The sequence below is a fragment of the Peromyscus eremicus genome, chromosome 16_21, assembly GCF_949786415.1.
Source record: "Peromyscus eremicus chromosome 16_21, PerEre_H2_v1, whole genome shotgun sequence".
Taxonomy (NCBI): domain Eukaryota; kingdom Metazoa; phylum Chordata; class Mammalia; order Rodentia; family Cricetidae; genus Peromyscus; species Peromyscus eremicus.
This window is the reverse complement of record NC_081432.1, coordinates 28,583,524-28,589,523: the sequence shown is the minus strand read 5'-3', so window position 1 is coordinate 28,589,523 and position 6,000 is coordinate 28,583,524.

Genomic DNA, 6,000 nt, shown 5'->3' with positions numbered 1-6,000 from the left:
AATTCTGAGTGCCTGTGAGAATACTCCAAGAAAACAAGTGTCTTGTGATCTCAAATTCTTCAAAACACAGAATTGTTCTCAGAATCTGTTTTAGTATTCCTCCCAGGTGTACCAGGTAGGAATGGGTTTTCTTCAGATTGCTCATTATTGCTTGCACTTGTTACTCAATTATGCCTCTACAAAAAAAATGTTTTTGCTGTGTACAGCTTGTCCTTGTGATTGTGTACTTATGTGACTCATATATATTATATATTAATCTAATATATATATATTATAATTAACTTAATTTCACATATCAGCCATGGATTCCCCCATCCTCCCTCCTCCCACACCCCTGCCCTTCCCCCAAATCCATCCCCCATTCCCACCTCCTCCAAGGCAAGGTCTCCCCTGGGGAGTCAGCACAGCCTGGTAGACTCAGCCAAGGCAGTTCCCATCCCCTCCTCCCTACACCAAGGCTGAGACTCTTCTTAACACTTAGACTACAAATTGGCTAATGCTATGAATAGCATGGGCTATCGCATGTGTCTTTAGTCTGCCTCATTTTTAGGTTCCATTCTCCCATGTCCCACTACCTCTAGAGTAGTGTCAGCACAGAAATCACCAAATATCTGCTATGTGAAGAGAGGTCTCCTGAAACTTCTGCTGGGGTAGAGGGAGCACAGGAACTTAACCTTAACCGGTATAGGCTGTGATAGTGTCTGAAGTAGCAGTCCTGGGGAGTGGTGCTTTAACTAAGAGTTTTAAATTCTTCCAAACTACCCATTGAAAACTTGGAGAAACGTTAACAATCAGCTACATCCTAGACTTCAACATGCTCTCTCATTCTTCATTTGTTTCAGAAGAACCGACCACTTTCTATTTTCAGTATTAAACATAGAAATTTGTGACTCTGTAGTTATAGGCAAGGGTGTTTACATTTTATGTTCTCACTTCAGTTGAGTAAATGTGACTCCTGGACGCAAGAGTCACTTGGTGAGCCAGCAAGGTCTGATTTGCCAGTTTTGTCTGTATAAATAACTCACTATCAGTTGTTTCTGCACATTCACCTTTTCATTTCTGAAAACTGTAGAGATATAAACCCAGAATCATTTATGTAAATTGACTGGAAAAAATGAAATTGTGCTTCGGCTGAGAATATGCCTTGTTGAAAGGAGAGTAGAATCAGAGACAATATTTAATATTTAAAAAAAAGACATTCCAGAAAATGATTGGAAGTGCTAGTCATTTGTGTTCAGATAAAGTTTTGCCTGGTGTTTGAAGTTTGTGGTGTATGGGGAAAACTTTAAATTATATTAGCTATTTTTTGCCTTCTTTCTAATACATTATTTTATAGCTAGAATGCACTATTTATTCAGATGTGTGAATTGCTGCAATGCTTGATATTTTGAAATCATATCCATTTACATTTCTAGTCTTTTTATAATACATATTTTAGAAGTCTAAGTATGTTTGGATGTTATGGGACCCAAAGAGCAGAAAGATGGATTTGAGTGTAGGCATTGAGACTACAGCTTTGGAGCATGTCATGGAAACTATGGCCCATCACAGTCAAACTACAAGATTTCCATCATTATCAAACCAGATGATTAGACATTCTACAGTGTTTGTGCTCTGTGCACTGTGCTAAACATCAATAAAGACTAACTCATGGTGCCTGACATTAAGAACACCTCTGCATACCTCATAGTATAGAAAGAAAATAACAGTGAGAACGACGACCCCGTCTCCGACACACACAGGAGTGATGATGACGAGGGTGGGGTGGAGTGCAGAGGGCAGACCCTCATATGGTTGAGAGGAATTCCCCAAGGTTGGCCTGGGTCACGCTTTGAAGACAGTAAATGGCCCCGGCATGCATTCCGGTTTTCATTTCTGTCATCTTTTTTCTTTCATTAATCTGTTTGAATTTAATTTGGGAAATATAGACCATTGAATATCTGCTTGTGTTTTCTTTTTTTTTTTTTTAAATTTTTATTTTGCAATACAATTCAGTTCTACATATCAGCCACAGATTCCCTTGTTCTCCCCCCTTCCGCCCCCTCACCTTCCCCCCAGCCCGCCCCCCATTCCAATCTCCTCCAGGGCAAAGCCTTCCCCACAGACTGAGATCAACCTGGTGGACTCAGTCCAGGTAGGTCCAGTCCCCTCCTCCCAGGCCGAGCCAAGGGACCCTGCATAGGCCCCAGGTTTCAAACAGCCAACTCATGCAATGAGCACAGGACCCGGTCCCACTGCCTGGATGCCTCCCAAACAGATCAGGCCAATCAACTGTCTCACCCACTCAGAGGGCCTGATCCAGTTGGTGACCCCTCAGCCATTGGTTCATATTTCATGTGTTTCCTTTCGTTTGGCTATTTGTCTCTGTGCTTTATCCGACCTTGGTCTCAACAATTCTCTCTCATATAAACCCTCCTCATTCTCGCTAATTGGACTCCCAGAGATCCACCTGGGGCCTAGTCATGGATCTCTGCATCCAGATCCCTCAGTAGTTGGATGAGGTTTCTAGCACGACAATTAGGGTGTTTGGCCATCCCATCACCAGAGTAGGTCAGTTCGGACTGTCTCTCGACCATTGCCAGCAGTCTGTTGTGGGGGTATCTTTGTGGATTTCTGTGGGCCTCTCTAGCACTTTGTTTCTTCCTATTCTCATGTGGTCTTCATTTACCATGGTCTCCTATTCCTTGTTCTCCCTCTCTGTTGTTGATCCAGCTGGGATCTCCCACTCACCCAAGCTCTCTTTCCCTCGACCCTCGCCCTTCACTACCCCCACTCATGTCCAGGCTGTTCATGTAGATCTCATTCCATTTCTCTGTCATTGGGCAATCCCTGTGTCTTTCTTGGGGTCCTGTTTTCCAGGTAGCCTGCCTGGTGATGTGAGTAGCAGTCCAGTCATCCTTGTTCCACATCTAGTATCCTGTTATGAGTGAGTACATACCATGTTTGTCTTTCTGAGTCTGGGATACCTCACTCAGGATGATTTTTTCTAGATCCATCCATTTGTCTGCAAACCTCATGATGTCATTGTTTTTCTCTGCTGAGTAGTATTCCATTGTGTATATGTACCACATTTTGTTTATCCATTCTTCAGTTGAAGGGCATCTAGGTTGTTTCCATGTTCTGGCTATTACAAACAATACTGATATGAACATAGCTGAACAAGTGCTCTTGTGGTGTGGTTGAGCATTCCTTGGGTATATGCCCAAGAGTGGTATAGCTGGATCTTGGGGGAGATGGATTCCCAATTTTCTAAGAAAGCACCATATTGATTTCCAAAGTGGTTGTACAAGCTTGCATTCCCACCAGCAGTGGAGGAGAGTTCCCCTAGCTCCACATCCTCTCCAGCATAAGGTGTCTTCAGTGTTTTTGATCTTAGCCATTCTGACAGGCGTAAGGTGGTATCTCACAGTTGTTTTGATTTGCATTTCCCTGATGATTAGGGATGTTGAGCAATTCCTTAAATGTCTTTCAGCCATTTGAGTTTCCTCTGTTGAGAATTCTCTGTTTAGTTCTATAGCCCATTTCTTAATTGGACTGTTGGGCATTTTGATGTCTAATTTCTTGAGTTCCTTATATATTCTGGATATCAGTCCTCTGTCAGATGTGGGATTGGTGAAGATCTTTTCCCATTCTGTAGGCTGTTGCTTTGCTTTGTTGACCGTATCCTTTGCCCTACAAAAGCTTCTCAGTTTCAAGAGGTCCCATTGATTGATTGTTTCTCTCAGTGTCTGTGCTACTGGTGTTCTATTTAGAAAGTGGTCTCCTATGCCAATGCATTCAAGACTACTTCCTACTTTCTCTTCTAGCAGGTTCAGAGTAGCTGGATTTATGTTGAGGTCCTTGATCCAATTGGACTTAAGTTTTGTGCACGGTGATAGATATGGATCTATTTGCAGCCTTCTACATGTTGATATCCAGTTTTGCCAGCACCATTTGTTGAAGATGCTTTCTTTTTTCCATTGTGCACTTTTGGCTTCTTTGTCAAAAATTATTTGTTCATAGGTGTGCGGATTAATGTCAGGGTCTTCAATTCGATTCCATTGGTCCACATGTCGGTTTTTATGCCAGTACCAAGCTGTTTTTATTACTGTAGCTCTATAGTACAGCTTGAAGTCAGGGATCGTGATGCCTCCAGAGGTTGTTTTATTGTACAGGATTCTTTTGGCTATCCTGGGTTTTTTGTTTTTCCATATGAAGTTGAGTATTATTCTCTCCAGGTCTGTGAAGAATTGTGTTGGTATTTTGATGGGGATTGCATTGAATCTGTAGATTGCTTTTGGTAAGATTGCCATTTTTACTATGTTAGTTCTGCCTATCCATGAGCATGGGAGATCTTTCCATTTTCTGACATCTTCTTCAATTTCTTTTTTCAGGGACTTAAAGTTCTTGTCATATAGGTCCTTCACTTGCTTGGTTAGTGTTACCCCAAGGTATTTTATGTCATTTGTGGCTATAGTAAAGAGTGATGTATCTCTGATTTCCTTCTCCGCTTTTTTGTCCATTGTATATAGGAGGGCTACTGATTTTTTTGAGTTGATCTTGTATCCTGCTATGTTGCTGAAGGTGTTTATAAGTTGTATCAGTTCCTTGGTGGAATCTTTGGGGTTGCTCAAGTATACTATCATGTCATCTGCAAATAGGGAAAGCTTGACTTCTTCCTTTCCAATTTGTATCCCCTTAATCTCCTTATGTTGTCTTATTGCTCTGGCTAGAACTTCAAGTACTATATTGAATAAGTATGGGGAGAGTGGACAGTCTTGCCTCATTCCTGATTTTAGTGGAATTGCTTTGAGTTTCTCTCCATTTAATTTGATGTTGGCTGTTGGCTTGCTGTAAATTGCCTTTATTATGTTTAGGTATGTTCCCTGTATTCCTGATCGCTCCAAGACCTTTATCATGAAGGGGTGTTGGATTTTGTCAAATGCCTTTTCAGCATCTAGTGAGATGATCATGTGGTTTTTTTCTTTGAGTTTGTTTATAAGGTGTATCACATTGACAGACTTTTGTATGTTGAACCATCCTTGCATCCCTGGAATGAATCCTACTTGATCATGGTGGATAATTGTTTTGATGTGTTCTTGGAGTCTGTTTGCCAGTATTTTATTGAGTATTTTTGCATCAATGTTCATGAGGGAGATCGGTCTGTAGTTCTCTTTTTTTGTTGTATCCTTGTTTGGTTTGGGAATCAGGGTAATTGTAGTCTCATAGAAGGAGTTTGGTAATGTTCCTTCTGTTTCTGTTGTATGGAACAATTTAGAGAGTATTGGTATTAACTCTTCTTTGAAGATCTGGTAGAACTCTGCACTGAAACCATCTGGTCCTGGGCTTTTTTTGGTTGGAAGACTTTTAATGACTGTTTCTATTTCGTTAGGGGTTATTGGACTATTTAAATAGTTTATCTGGTCTTGATTTAATTTAGGTATGTGGTACCTATCCAGAAAATTATCCATTTCTTTTAGGTTTTCCAGTTTTGTGGAATAGAGGTTTTTGAAGTATGACCTGATGATTCTCTGGATTTCTTCAGTGTCTGTTGTTATGTCCCCCTTTTCATTTCTGATTTTGTTGATTTGGATGCTCTCTCTCTGTCTTTTGGTTAGTTTGGATAAGGGCTTGTCTATCTTGTTGATTTTCTCAAAGAACCAACTCTTCGTTTCATTAATTTTTTGTATTGTTCTCTTTGTTTCTATTTTATTGATTTCAGCTCTCACTTTGATAATTTCCTGGCACATATTTTTCCTGGGAGACTTTGCTTCTTCCTGTTCTAGAACTTTCAGGTGTGCTGTTAAGTCACTAGTGTGAGATTTCTCCAGCTTATTTATGTGGGCGTTTAGTGCTATGAATTTCCCTCTTAGTACTGCTTTCATAGTGTCCCATAGGTTTGGATATGTGGTGTCTTCATTTTCGTTGATCTCTAGGAAGTCTTTAATTTCTTTCTTTATTTCTTCCTTAACCCATTGGTGATTCAGTTGGGTATTGTTCAGTTTCCATGAGATTGTAGGT